The sequence below is a fragment of the Cicer arietinum genome, chromosome 8 (assembly GCF_000331145.2).
Source record: "Cicer arietinum cultivar CDC Frontier isolate Library 1 chromosome 8, Cicar.CDCFrontier_v2.0, whole genome shotgun sequence".
In the NCBI taxonomy this organism is placed as follows: Eukaryota; Viridiplantae; Streptophyta; class Magnoliopsida; order Fabales; family Fabaceae; genus Cicer; species Cicer arietinum.
Genome location: NC_021167.2, coordinates 11,389,620 through 11,405,068, shown reverse-complemented (window position 1 = coordinate 11,405,068; position 15,449 = coordinate 11,389,620). Strand labels below are relative to the sequence as shown.

General features: G+C 29.4%; 1 long non-coding RNA gene across 1 annotated transcript; it reads right to left on the bottom strand.

Annotated features, from left to right (window-relative positions):
• Nucleotides 1-1,274: 1,274 nt before the first annotated feature.
• LOC113784534 (uncharacterized) lies at nt 1,275-4,275 on the bottom strand. Its single transcript, XR_012161715.1, has 3 exons — nt 3,215-4,275; nt 2,711-2,964; nt 1,275-1,429 (listed from the first exon to the last, which is right to left on the bottom strand). It is a non-coding gene; the product is annotated as an uncharacterized lncRNA (long non-coding RNA).
• Nucleotides 4,276-15,449: the final 11,174 nt, after the last annotated feature.

Genomic DNA, 15,449 nt, shown 5'->3' with positions numbered 1-15,449 from the left:
TATCTCTCTGTATCTCTATCTTTTTGTTTGTGATTGTACTTAATGCCCTATCTCTCTTATTTGTGATTGTACTCAATGCCTTACCTCTAAATCCTCTAATTATTACCTTTGGTTGTTGACCTATTTTGGAGGACAAGTTATTTTCTCTCTCTTCAATTAGAAAAATAGTTCGCTCAAGTTCATACAAAAACAAACTCAATTTGATTTAATATATATTGTAATAGTTTAGTTCACCTCGAAGAAAAGGAGTTTCATTCACAATTCAATGCATAACACTAGTTCACTAGTTTAAAAACCCGTTATGTTCAATTCATATAGTATCTGAACCAATTTAGATTGGTTCTTAACAGCTAAAAATCAATTTGTCAATTTCATGGATGCATTTGTCAATTTTTAAAATTCAAAGATTAATTTGATCAATGCTTATGATTTGAAAGACTAATTTGTCTATTCACTCCATCTTGTCGCACGGGTCACACATAGTTGGCATTTTATATGTGTATTGTTTAGAGTTCAAACGAAAAAAATCTCATCTTAATATCAAATTTTTTTATATTATAAATGACATATTTGTCTTATGTTTTTTTAATATTCATATAACAAGAAAGTTATGTTCTTTTTATGTATCAATTAAAAATATTTATCCTATAATTTTTTATATTTATTAGTATTAAATATTTGTCTTGCGTTTTTTTATAATATTTATTAATACCAGAGATTTGTCTAGTGTTTCTTTTAATATTTATTAATTTTAAATGTTTGTCGTATGTTTTTTTTTAATATTTTTCACAAACAAAAATGTGTCTCGTCCCTTTTTATACATTAGTTATAAATATTTATCCCATTAATTTTTGTGTGTGTTCTTTCCAATGTTTGAAATTGAAGAGGGTAATTTTGATTTTTTTAATATCAATTTTTTTGCTAGAGTTCTCATTTCTTATATTTATAGTTGGAAGATCAAAGAAAATATATAGTTGAAAAGAATATATAACTGAATAGTTTTGATTTGTATATATAATAATGTTTAAAAAATAGTATAAAAGATTATGTAAAAAATTTGATTGAAACCATTTCTTATTTAGTTATAATTTTTTTTGACAAAAAATATAGTTATATTTTCTGTAATTATTTATTTTTGAATTTAATTGTTTATTCTTAAATAATGATTCAATAAAAATTTAAATGAAGATATTTTTGATAGTAGTTCCTTTGTGTATTTTTTTTTTTTTAAATAAACTAATTGAATGTGATAAATTTTTTTATAACTATTGCTTGTACAAGAGATAGCAGTGAGTGAGAAAAAATAGAGCTGGCTTATGAAGTATTGGTAGCATCATTGCGATTCTGCAGACTGAAAATGAGACCAGTATTCCTTGTTCAATAGGTTGTGATATGGACCAGCTTGTAGAATCACCCCATCAGACATTAACTGTAAATAAAATAAAATAATTGTTCAACCATCATTTTGTTTTAAATCAACCACATTATCATCAACGGTAAAAAAAAAAATAATAATTGTTCCACTTAAATTTAGTTCTAAATCAGCCACATTAACGAGTGATGCACAAGTGGTAAAATATCAGCTTTTATGGCTTAAATAGGAGTCATAAAAGTTATGGCTTAATGTAGCCTTAAATAAGAGTGAAATTTAAATGTTATTAGAGTGCATTTCTAGTGTGCACTTGAAAGTTTGTACGAAACCTTTCACACTGAATTTGACAACATTGTAATTATACTAATTGGGAAACACTGAACATTAAGATGGTATTTTATAGCTGTGTTAACACTTAACATTAAGATGGTATTTTATAGTTTATGTACTGCTCTGGTGATTACATGCATTTACAGAACTAGCACCTCCATTGCTGTATGTTCCAATCCTTTATTGGATGCTTCTTGTTGTATTCTTTAGGTACATTTTCAATAAGTGTATTTGGTAATGATTGGTTCAGTATGTAGTAATATTCTTTTTATATGGTTTTGTTTCTAATTTTACTGCTCCTTGTGGTACAGATTTCCATGCATGACTTTTTCTCCACAGGGTTCCACTTTTTCTTTTTTAATTTATTTTAATAATGATGATATGAAATTATTTCTAGTGGGCTTCTTATACTAAAAGGCCTAGGTTGATATAGTTTGCTTGTGCTGGCCTTCTATGGTAGTTCCTTTTCTCTGTAACTTATTTAAAATCAGAAAATGTGAGTGGATACAAGATTCTAATGAGAAAAATACTCTTCCACTTTTTTATATGCACTACAACTGCAAACCACTTTATATATTTTCACTTTATATATGAAATATTTAAAGGTAAATAATCTGCCTTTGGACTTACGACATGATATGAAATTTTGACATCCTTTGAGCTATATACCTATCTAGTGAGAACAAGCTTAGATTTAGTTATTTTTATTTTTATTGTTGTTCTTAAAAGTGGATGAGCAGGATGATTAATTTCCAGAGTAAAAGCTCAAACTATTAATTAATTAAAATATAGAAGCAGCATTGCAACAAAATCCAACAAATGTCATTCTTCATTATATGATGTTACTTTAAATATGTAGAAGCAGGATAAGCACAAACAATATCTAGGGAAATAATTACAAAAATGAAATAATTGATTTCAAAATTTATGATTAATGATTACATGTAGGCAACAACAACAACAACATTAACAATGACATAACCAATGCTTCAAGATGAATGAGCTTACCAAAATAGAATCAAATGCTGGGAGGAAGTCGACTTGATGAGTGACGAGCAAGACTGTTTTTCCTTTGAGTCCTTCTATGATGTATTCCTGACATGTACAAGTAGTATGTGAAGAAAATATGTAATTACATTAAACAAATCTTTTGCAGTATGTGCATCAACAGCACTAAATGGATCATCCAATAGATAGATATCAGCATTCTGATACAGAGCATATGCTCGTGAATATGCTAACTTCCCATGAACATCATCAATCTGTAATTCAGAATAGAGAATCAGACCCCAATTAATATTTAATATTACAACTGAAATGTATGGCACATAAAATTCACTACAGTAAGTTGAATTATATGATAGGACATTAATACATCCATTTAACTGATACCAACACACTGGTTGTTGTTATTTTAATAATAAAAATAGGAATAGCATCCAAGTTATAACCAATTCAGAGTGTCACATGATTTAGGAGTGTTTGTGTGGTAAAAAGAAAATAAAAGCTTACAGTTCCCTTTGTTTTAGAAACTTCTCCAAGAATTGTTGCTAAGAGGGTTGATTTTTAAAATGTGTTTCCCATGCATATAGCTTCAGCACTTTCATATTCACGAGTGCCTTTGAACTAGCCTTTAATCTCTCATCTTGTGCCACCATAATTTTGCTCTGAAACTTGTGCTGTAACTTAGCTAGTGGAGCGTTGCAAAGCACAGTGAGAACTATCACTGTCAATGATGCCAGTGTTGCTAGTCCAATTGTGCGGAACAGAATTACTAATGCAATACACAGTTGGAGAATTGTTGTCCACATCTGGTGAAACCAGAACGGAAATTCTCCAATTCTATAAGCAAAGACTGTCATTAATTTCTCTTTCATCATCTTTACATTCACATGCTTTGTATGTGCATAACAGCAACAAAGTTGCTCCTAGAAAAGATATAACATCCAAAGCTACCCTGAGGGACAATTCTGTGTTTCCAATTGCATAAGATGTGGTTAAAGCACATAATATACAAGAAACAAAGAATATGAGAATAGAAAACAACCACATCCATGCTCTTGGGATTTTTTTAATCTGAAGACTTATAGTTAAAGTTACAAACAGCCATGTGAATCCATGAAAGAGTTCTAACAACCAGTTTAGAGGAAAGGCATTGTGGGTTTTTCTTATCTTCTCCTCTAAAACCCAAATTCCTAAGCATAAATGCAACAATCCAGCAGAGCCATTGGTTTGATACCATGATAAAGGCTAATTCGTCTTCTCAAAGCTTAAGTTATTGGGTAAGTAGAAGAGGCTACTGAATTATCATATAGTATTTATCAGTATAGCAAACAAAACACCACTAAGTTGGTTTTAAGAAGAAGAATAACATTCCAAAACATAGAAAATAAACCATAAAAAAAAAAAGAAACAAAGAAGAATGGGTTTTTATACCTTAGAATGTGAACTGTTTTCTATGTGTATCATTTAAAAGGAGTAGAAGATGATTGCTACAAATATAAAAAAGAAACAACCAACAAGCGCATTCAGATATATGAATGATACTCTAAAAAACATTTGGTTAATTTAGAAAGAAAGTTGCAGACAGAAATGAAAAAAGAGTTTGAATAGAAAAGTTGAAGGATACAGTAGACTCTTAATATAGTTGATTATGGGGTATTGGATAGGATATATGAATAATTATTTAATATTGATATCATTATAATATTATGGCATTATTATAGTATTATTTGTGGAAAGAGATTGAAGTTGAATATATAGAGCATGTTGGTTCAAACTCGAAATACCTTTCTATCTCCACATTTAACGTCTGAATTAAGGTGAATTAAGGTGTTGGACTCTTAAAAAAAGAGATGAAGTTGAATATCCTCAATAGTTGGTAATCTTTGAAAGAAAGGTTGTTTGTATTACAAGTTAACAACATTTTTTTAGAGGTACAAGTTAACAACATTAATACATGTGAGTTATACGATGACTTTCATAAGCGGTCTATTGTGAACTAATATTTAAAATGATTGAAAATTTTAATGACGGATATTATTCATAAGTAATAGTTCACAACTCCTTTGTCTTTATAGAAAAGATAATGGCTTGATTGATATAAATTCAATAAAAGATATATATTATATTTTTATCGAATTAATATCATTTAAGTAAATGACTGCAACAATAGAAATGAAGATACCATTAACATAACTGATCCTGTTTGAACATACAAATTAAACCCTTAAAATCACTAAATTATAACATTAAGATTCAAATTTCTAACATTTGGTGGTGAGTGGTGGTTTTTAGTAGGCTGAACCCTCAATCACATACTTGTAATGTGTTAAATTGAATATTTATTCTAAGCATAAGATCACATACTTGTAATGTGTTAAATTGAATATTTATTCTAAGCATAAGATATAAATACAAAATTTTAGTGTTCAATATATTGATGTATTTTTTCAAAAGGTAGAATATACTCAAAAAAAGAAAAATTTGGGGTCCTCTCTAAGTGAGTGAGGCTGAGTCTCTAATAGCTATTTTTGGGTTAGCAATACATAACTTTTTCTTTTTTGTTGCTCTATGGCTATTTATTTATCTATTGAAATACTCTTGTATATCACCTTTCTTTTTCAAAAGAAAAAGAATTTTTATTAATAATATTGAAAATAATATTACTCTCTCTGAATAAAATATAAATAAGAATAATAATTAAAAAATTAACATATTTAATTAAAATTAAATATATTAATTTTTTAATTATCTTTTATTTATATTTCATTTTAAAATAGTACGATACATTAGTGAGTTGCAGTACTAAATTCAGAGCTATTGAGATTCCCGAACCATTAAAATATTAAATGAGTGAATGCTTTTAAGATCGCATAATAATTGAATTTCCTTCACCACCCCGTCGACAATAATTTCAGGATTTTGGAAAGTTATTTTATTTAATGTTTTCCATGTGTGCCACTAGTAGCTTTTGTTTCATCCTTCTCTCTCTTTCCAATAGGTTTGCAAATTCATTAAAATTTGCACCCCTTACCAACCTAATATAGTTCTCCAAATACTTAAAAATAACGTAGTTCTTTGGTACTTAGATTTGTTGAGTACCAATATTTTGATTTTAAAATTTAAATATAAAAAAATGATGACATTGAATAATTGAATGTTAGATATCATATATCTAATATAACTTTAGAATATCAAAGTGTTCATCTAAAAACAATTGATATTCGAAAATACATGAATGGCGTTTTCATTGGCACCACACCCATCCATACATTGACCTCCATTATTATCTATAACTCCCCTTGTATCTACCATGTGAAAATAGATACTCTCTCTGTTCCTTATTATAAACAAAAGAAAATCATTTTCTTTTTTATTATAAGCAAAAGTAGTTAATTTTTTAATTTTTAATTTTTAATTTTACCATTCTTATAATTAAATTTTTGTAACAATTTTCTATACATTAGTTGAATAATTTAAGAAAAAATCTCAAGTTGCATGGTAGAGGGTGGTAAGTGGAAAAGTCACATATGAATAAGGACATTTCTAAAATATATATATGTTTTTTTATTAAATCAAAATAATTTGTTAACTTTACCAGATTTCTTTAATAAACTTGCAATTGGTTAAATTTCTTTATAATAAAGAACATATATAAAGAGTACTTTTTCGGTGATAAAGTGTTCCAATTTTCGTGATTAATTATATGTTGAAATTCATCGCTCCTTTTACTTACATCCTCTCGTCATTATTATAAGAAGAAAATTATTTTATGGATATTAAAAATATAGTTAAATATAATTAATTTTTTTATCTTACCTAAAATACAAATTAAATTTACTAAATTATCATTTTTAAATATTAAACATCAACTATCAATATTAAATATTTTTTAAAATAACAAATGTATTAAGAATAATAATATTAAATAGTTAAAAAATAATTAACTTTTATTTATAACAAGGATTAAGATTGAAATCTTTTTGTGTGCGCTTATAATAGTAATGAAAAGAGTATTACGCTATATCCCACTTTCATCGACCTTAATATGTGACCTTATTAGTTCTCCCATATTCACTTTTTGATTTTTTTAATAATAAATTTGTAACATGTAATATGGGGCTAGTAATTGAAATTCATGGATCTGTGGGTGACCTGGACCAGTGTTTATTCTTTGAAGAAGACAATCACTTTTTTACAGAATCAATATTTGGTTTTGATGTTGTCCTTTTGTTATGATTAACGTATACCCACGTTACTTCCACCAACCAAGACTCCCTAACAGTCCTAATATTTCAACAGACCATTTTATGGGGATTCAACTTCAATGCTTGTAATTTTTTTCTTTGAATTTGATTTTTTTAATAGAACGAAGATTAGTGATATATTGAATAGAGATATTTGATTTTTAGGACCAAATATCTTTTTGAAGAGATAGAGTAATAAAGAAAGAGATGAACATGTTATCCTTGTTACACAATTGAGGTTTTAAAGATGAGGTTTTTTCAGAAAGTTTGGGCAACAACAAAAGATAAATTGAAGAAGAACAACTCATGTTCTAAATGAAAATGTAACTATCAATTTATGTCAGTTTATATTCTAAACAAAGAATACAGTAAATATGGCATAAGAAAAGAAAATGGAAGAGGATTGAAAATTTATATCATATATCTAAATTTTTAATGAGCTAAATCTTCGTGAGTGATTAAATTTTACATTTATGTATTAATATATTAGGTATATGAGTCACTTATTTTATATATTCAACATTTAACTCATTTATAGTCGATGTGAAATTTAACTACTGAGACTTAAACCCAACAATAATACCAATAGAGTTGTTACAAGAGATATAGAAGAAGAAACATGGAGATATTAGAAAAGTTTTAATTTTTGTCAAATTTTTTGGAGATGAATAAGGCACAAAAGAGTCATTCACCCACTAATTTGTTAAAAATTGAATGTGAATTCAATTATTATTTTTATATCTCTTTAATATCTTCTAAATGCATGAGATAATTCATAAATAAATATAGTTTGCAAACTAAAAGACAAATTCTAAGATGCACTACTTAGATACATAGTTTACTATAGACAATTAATTTAAAACTGTTCAAAACCCCAATAATTATAGGAATTTTCTCATCAAAGTAAGAGTTTATGGTCTTTTTCATAATTGAAAAATGATTTAATTAATATTTGTTCGATAAAAACAAAAGAACATGATTTAATTAATATTTGTACAATAAAAATAAAAGAAAAAGAGTTCATGTCCTTCAAAACTAATTTTATGGAACTGAGACCAATTAATCCAACGTCGCAACCACAAAGACAAGAGAATTGTTGATTATCGTTACAATTTTACAAAATTTTTAAATATTAATCTATGATAAATTATAAATTATATATGTTGTATTAGCCCTTTGAAACAACCACCTATAATACAAATCATTTAATTGTTTGTCACAAATGTCAGTGTTTTTTACTTAGTTAGATGCAATTTATTCATAATTTTACACATAAATTAGAGTACATAGGTATGTATATTTTATATAATGTGCAAATGAAGATATCACATTTCAAAAAATTCATTTATACCTTGATGATTTCACCCTAAATATTTTAATTATATATTACATACATTAATTTTAATATGGTAATCCACAAATATATTACTATACTAGTACTAATAATAACAAAACAATACAATAATTACCACATCCATTTCTGTATATAAGACTAATTTTATTAATACACAATTTTTTTTATATTAAATGTGTCAATGATATACATTCTCTTTTAAAATTAGTTTTCAATTATTAAGTGATAAAAACGAATGATCTTTCATTTTTTATATATATTTTTATTTGAGAATAAATGATAAATTTCATTATAATTAACTCACAATAATGTTTGAGTTTGAATCTGAGACAAAACATCAAACTTAATAATATCAACATTTGTCAGTTGAAATAGAACTTAAAGAATAATTTCTTTCTATTTAATTAGAGATATTTTTATGAAAATGTAATCAATACGTCTTGTAATTTAAAAATGTTCTTATATAAATAGAAACTATAAAGTTTTATATCACGATCTTACGTATAAAGAGAAAGCTAATATAAAACTGGAATTAACGTGAGAAGTGGTGATTAATTATAATAAAAGCAAGTTTAACTTGAATCCTTAAAGTTAATAATGATAGATTTAGATGATAAATTTTAGGGTACAATAAAAAATAGAGTGTATATTAATATTATAAAGTTATAATTTTCTTTAACTTGTCTACATATATATTCGTATAATATATATTAAAAATGATTAAACTAAATTATTTTAATATATAGATGACATGTCATTCAATTATTAAGAATTTAATTTTAACAATATCAAAATATATTAAATTTTTAATATAAAGTAGAAGTCCCATGATAGAGTAGAAAAATCTTGACCCAAGATGGACCGGTGAGTTTTTTTGACCACTTTTAAAATTAAAATATTAAATAAATTTAGTTGTTATTTGTGATTTTAATTTTTTAATTTTTATATTTAAACGAGATGACAGTGGAGTTTTTTTATTAGAACTTAGGAGATTTCACTCAAGTTTTTTATCAGAACATTTCCCTCGAAGTTTACTTAAGAGCATTGGTTAAACAAATAAGCAAATAAATATGTAGTTATAAAAATTAACATAAGGAATATTGTAGCATGAAGATGTCTCAAAAGGAGGAATATTATGCCATGATTGAATCATAGAATTGAGGAGATGCAAAGAATGTGAAATTATGATTATAAAAATATCCATTTTGTTGATTTTGCATATATTTATGGCAATTTAGCACATGCATGTTTGTTGAACGGCGAGAATTAACGGTAGACGCTTATTTTTTCCGTTAAGGAATACTATATGTAAAACACTTAAACTTCTCTATACCTTCTAATCTTTTGTATTCAAATAAACTAGAATATAATATAATTTGTAAAAAAATTTAATGTAAATTTTTTAAAGGTTTGAACGTGATATTTATAATGTATAAATCTGATTGTAAAAAAGTTTTAACGTTTATAAGTTTTTTAGTTTATAAGAACAGTGATGTATAACAAAAGAATAAATGAAATAAAAACAATTGAAAAGTTATAATAAAATGAGTGATTTTTACTCTAAAAAATATGATTAAAAAAACTATGAATGATTGTTTGTATACACAATTAAAAATATTAAAATAAAACATGAGTAATTTTTGTTCTAAAAATATTATTAAAAAAAGGTGAGTGATTGTTTGTATATATTTTGTTTTGTTTTAAATATTTAATCTGATAAAATATTTTCTTCCTATAAAAAATAGAAAATTATTTTGCAAGGATTGATTTGAAATATATTTGTAAGGATTCATTTTTATAAGATCATTATTTCTATTTTTGTTTTACTTTTTTATCTTGAGTACTATTATTTATTTATTTATTTTTGACTAAATGAATGAACTATTATTTTTTATATTTTACGTTTTATGTCTCATTTCCACGTAAACTTTTGATAACTAATTCTTAGTTAGATGTGTTATGCCATGTGTGTTTTATTTTTATTTTTTTTATTTATAAATATTTTGATTTAATCATCTTTTTGGAGAGTGTATATAATGAACTAACTCAAAATATTATTTTTTACCACAAAAATACTGAATAATGTTATGAACGATAGTACATCACTACTTGATTTTGATTATTTTTACCATTAATTGAAACTATACTCTGATTTATCCTTAATCAAATCTATACCTTTAATATTTTGAAATGAATCTTTTTGTTTTCATGAACAATTTATATACAAAAATACTTTCTTTTGTATTAGAAGAATATAATATGTATCCGGACACTAATAAGAGAAAAATGAATATAAATTGTATATTACTTTGAAAATATTTAATGTATAAATTAATATTTTTATATATATATTTTTTAAATTCTTTGTTATTATTTACTTTTTTTTTTTGCAAAGACTTGCTAATTTAAATGATTGTGTTTCAATATTTTTTATTTTATTTTAATTTAAACTTCATTGGGTTGTTTATGCATAAGTTGTTGAAAAAACCCTTTCTTTTGCTCAACAATCCATGCCAATTACATGATGAATAACCAAAGGCGGAAGCGTACCTGTGGGAATTGCCATTGATGAAATCCTGGGATGATGATGATAGAGCCAATGGGTTGGGTGATCTTCCTCAGCAAAACACCCTGAAGATATTGCTCTCTTGATGGGGATAGAGAGAACCAGAGAGTTTTCTCCTTTTGGTTTGTGAAACTGAATAGCCTTATTGTGTTTGCCTTGGGGACCACTACCCCTATATATAACTATTATTAGTTATATCCCAAATTGCAGTATTTCTAATTCAGCCCCTCATTAAATTAGAAACTGCCTGGTATCTACACTATTAATTTTCATAACTATTATGCTCTTTAGCCATAAACTATTATATATTATTTGACCCCTAGTTTATTGGCTAATTATATAATGACCCTAACACACTTTATTAATTAATTACATATGTGACCCATAAATCTTACAATCTCCCACTGGTCACACATGTATCCTTAGGAGTGTGTTAGACTTTATGATGCCAAAAATGTCATTATAATTACCTTGAGCATAATTCAAATTGTCCTGTCCATTAATCATATCAGCACATGGAACCAAAGAGGCTTTCGTCATAATAAGCATAACTAAACCCGTCAATGATCACCCGTACTGACACAACTAAATGACATAGACCCATTATGAAAAGTGTAGCATGAAAATTACATGAAGTTGGTCAATGCATGTCAATTTTCAACTGGTCCTACTTTACCGAATGAGATCATACCATAACTTAAATGTACAAAGTAACCAAAAACTGAATACTTTAAACTTTATTTCTGATCAGAAAATCCAAATACAATGTATTTGTACTTTACAATTAAACATAGAACATAAATTACATAATGGACGAAACTCCCACTAAAATCAAGATTCCTCAAACTGTAGCACACCCATGTGAGCAGTATGCTCATGAAAGACCTTGGGTGGTAGACCTTTAGTGAGTGGATCCGCAATCATGGAGTTTGTCCTTAAGTGTTCTATGGATATCTGTCCACTTTGTACCTTCTCTTTAACAACTAGGAACTTAATGTCAATGTGCTTTGACTTGGTTGAACTCCTATTATTGTTAGAATACAGGACTGCTGAGCTATTGTCACAATACAACTTGAGTGGTCTTTCAATCCCTTCAACTATTTGCTGCCCCGCGACAAAATTTCTCAGCCAAATGCCCTGGTCAGATGCCTCATGAATTGCTACAAATTCTGCTACCATGGTTGATGAAGCAGTAAGACCTTGCTTGGCACTACGCCAAGAAACTGCTCCACCAGCTAACAGAAAGACATAGCCTGAAGTTGATCTTAAGCTGTCTTGGCATCCCGCAAAATCCAAGTCAGAGTACCCAGTGATCTCTAACTGGTCTGACCTCCTATATGTGAGCATGTAGTTTCTTGTTCTCTTCAAATATCTCATGACCCTCTTGGCTGCTTTCCAATGGTCAAGACCTGGATTGCTTAAATATCTGCCTAAAATCCCTACTATGAACGCTATGTCTGGACGCGTACATACTTGGGCATACATAAGACTCCCTACAGCTGAAGCATAAGGGATCTTTTGCATTTCTTGAATTTCCAAACTTCCCTTAGGGCACTGTTTGAGACTAAACTTGTCTCCCTTAGCAACTGGGGTGTCCCCTGGTTTGCAATCCTGTAACCCAAACCTTTTGAGAACCTTATCGATATAGCTCTTTTGTGACAATCCAAGAATACCTCGAGATCTGTCTCGGTGTATCTGAATTCCTAATACAAAAGAGGCGTCACCAAGATCTTTCATCTCAAAATGCTTTGATAGAAATTTCTTAGTTTCGTGCAACATGCCTATATCGTTAGTGGCAAGCAGTATGTCATCAACATACAAGACCAGGAAAATATGTCTGCTCCCACTGAACTTATGATACACACAATCATCAACTGTATTCATCTCAAAACCAAATGAGAGAATTACTTGATGAAATTTATGGTACCATTGACGAGAAGCTTGTTTTAGCCCATAAATGGATTTTCTTAGTTTGCACACCATATTCTTTGGGTCTCCCAACACAAAGTTTTCTGGCTGCACCATATAGATCGTCTCATCAATGTCGCCATTGAGAAAAGCTGTTTTTACATCCATTTGATGAAGCTCCAAATTAAAGTGAGCAACAAGAGCCATGATTATTCTTAAAGAGTCCTTCGATGAAACCGGAGAGAAAGTCTCTTTATAATCAATCCCTTCCTTTTGAGTATAACCCTTAGCTACAAGACGTGCCTTATATCTCTCCACATTACCATTGGAATCCCGCTTGGTTTTAAAAATCCATTTGCAACCAATGGGTTTCTTTCCTTCAGGTAATGGGATAAGTTCCCAAACTGAATTGTCTTGCATAGACTTATATTCCTCATTCATTGCTTCGATCCACTTATCTGAATGGGAATCTTGCATGGCTTGATGAAAGTTGACCGGGTCGTCTTCCGTCATGCCAATATTTTCCTCTACCTCATTGATAAATACTACATAATCATCCGAAATAGCATTTTTTTCTTTCTCTAGTGGATCTCCGTAATGGAGCTGGATCTTGAGGCACTTGTTCTTGAGGATCTTGAATTTGATCTGCATTTTGTTCTTCCTGAACAACCAGATCATCTTGAGTTTGTTCAATAATGGGAAAGTCAACTGGTGGAAGAATCAGTTCTGGAATTGTTACCGATTCTTCCTCAAAGACAAAATCTTTAACCTTAATCTTCCCCCCAAACTCAATATCCTCAAAGAACGTTGCTGTTCCCGTCTCAAAAATTGTTCTCAAATTAGGATCATAAAATTTATAGCCCCTTGATTTTTCTGAGTACCCTATAAAATAGCTGCTAATTGTTCGGGGTTCAAATTTCTTTTCATTCGGCCTATAAGGCCTTGCCTCAGCTGGACATCCCCAAACATGAAGGTGCTTCAGATTAGGCTTACGCCCAATCCAAAGCTCATAAGGTGTTTTAGCCGTTGCCTTAGTTGGTACTCTATTAAGAATGTATGCTGTTGTTTTTAATGCCTCTCCCCAGAGTGACTCTGGCAAGGTGGAATGACAAATCATACTCCTTACCATATTCTTAAGAGTCCTGTTTCGTCTTTCAGCTACACCATTCATGCTGGGTGACCCCGACATAGTGTATTGTGGGACGATTCCACATTCCTCTAGGTATTTGGCAAATGGTCTCGGACGTTGTTCACCTGAACCGTCATATCTGCCGTAGTATTCACCACCACGATCAGATTTGACCTTTTTAATTCTCTTATTAAGTTGATTCTTAACTTCTGCCTTAAAGGATTTAAACACGTCTATTGATTGGGACTTTTCGTGAATTAGGTAAAGGTAGACATATCTAGAATAATCGTCTATGAATGATATAAAATATTGTTGACCATTCCAAGAAGGAGTTGGAAATGGCCCACAGATGTCCGTATGTATCAATTCTAAGACGTCTGTAGCTCTATATGCGCCTAATTTCTTATCTTTAGTCTGTTTTCCTTTAATGCATGCTACACAAACGTTAAAGTCTGTGAAGTCAATGGAATCTAAAATTCCATCTGACACAAGTCGTTCAACTCTATTTTTAGAGATGTGACCTAGACGCTTGTGCCAAAGCACCCCTGAATTGAAATTGTCAATTTTCCGCTTAGTACCACGTGATTCCACATTCAAGGTTTCATTATAGTTAGCCACAGTTTCCAACAAATAAAGATTATCATAACCAGAAAGTAAACCGGTTCCAACAACATTCGAATTTAAAGACAAAGTAAATTCTTTATTCCCGAATGAACAATAATATCCTGATTTGTCCAAATAAGAAATAGAGATCAAATTCCGTCTAAATGACGGTACAACAAAAGTGTCTTTTAAATCCAAATAATGACCGGAACTTAATAATAATCTAAATTTTCCTATGGCTTCAACTTCTACCTTCTTCCCATCTCCTACATAGATGCATCTTTCAGTATCACTAGGCTTTCGGAAGTTCAGGCAACCCTGCATTGAAACACTGATGTTAGTAGTTGCACCAGAGTCTAACCACCAAGTGTTTCCAGGTACTGAAGCTAAATTAACCTCAGAACAGACCAAAGACAGAATCATACCTTTCTTAACACGCCAAGCGTGATATTTGGCACAATCCTTCTTCACGTGTCCAGAACTCCTGCAGAAGAAGCAGTTGTTATCCTTAGTCTGCTTCTTTTGTTCTGGACCCTTAGCAGCAGCTTTGTTCTTGGGCTCCTCAATTCTTTTCCTTTTGCCCTTGTCTTTAGAGATGCTAGTAAAGTGAGCACTTTCAGTCCTATCTTGCTTCAGCCTGTCCTCTTCTTGCACACATAATGAAATGAGCTCATTAAGAGTCCATTTCTCCTTTTGACAATTATAAGTCACCTTAAACTGACTGAATTGCGAAGGAAGAGACAGCAATACTAAATGAATGAGTAAGTCATCTGACAACTCAAGCTTTAGACCTTTAAGCTTAGAAGCAATGTTGGACATCATCATAATGTGCTCTCTTATATTTCCCTTGCCTTGATACTTCATGGAAATTAAATTCTGAAGCAAAGAACTTGTTTCAGCCTTATCACTTTTTACAAAGCGTTTTTCCATCTCAACAA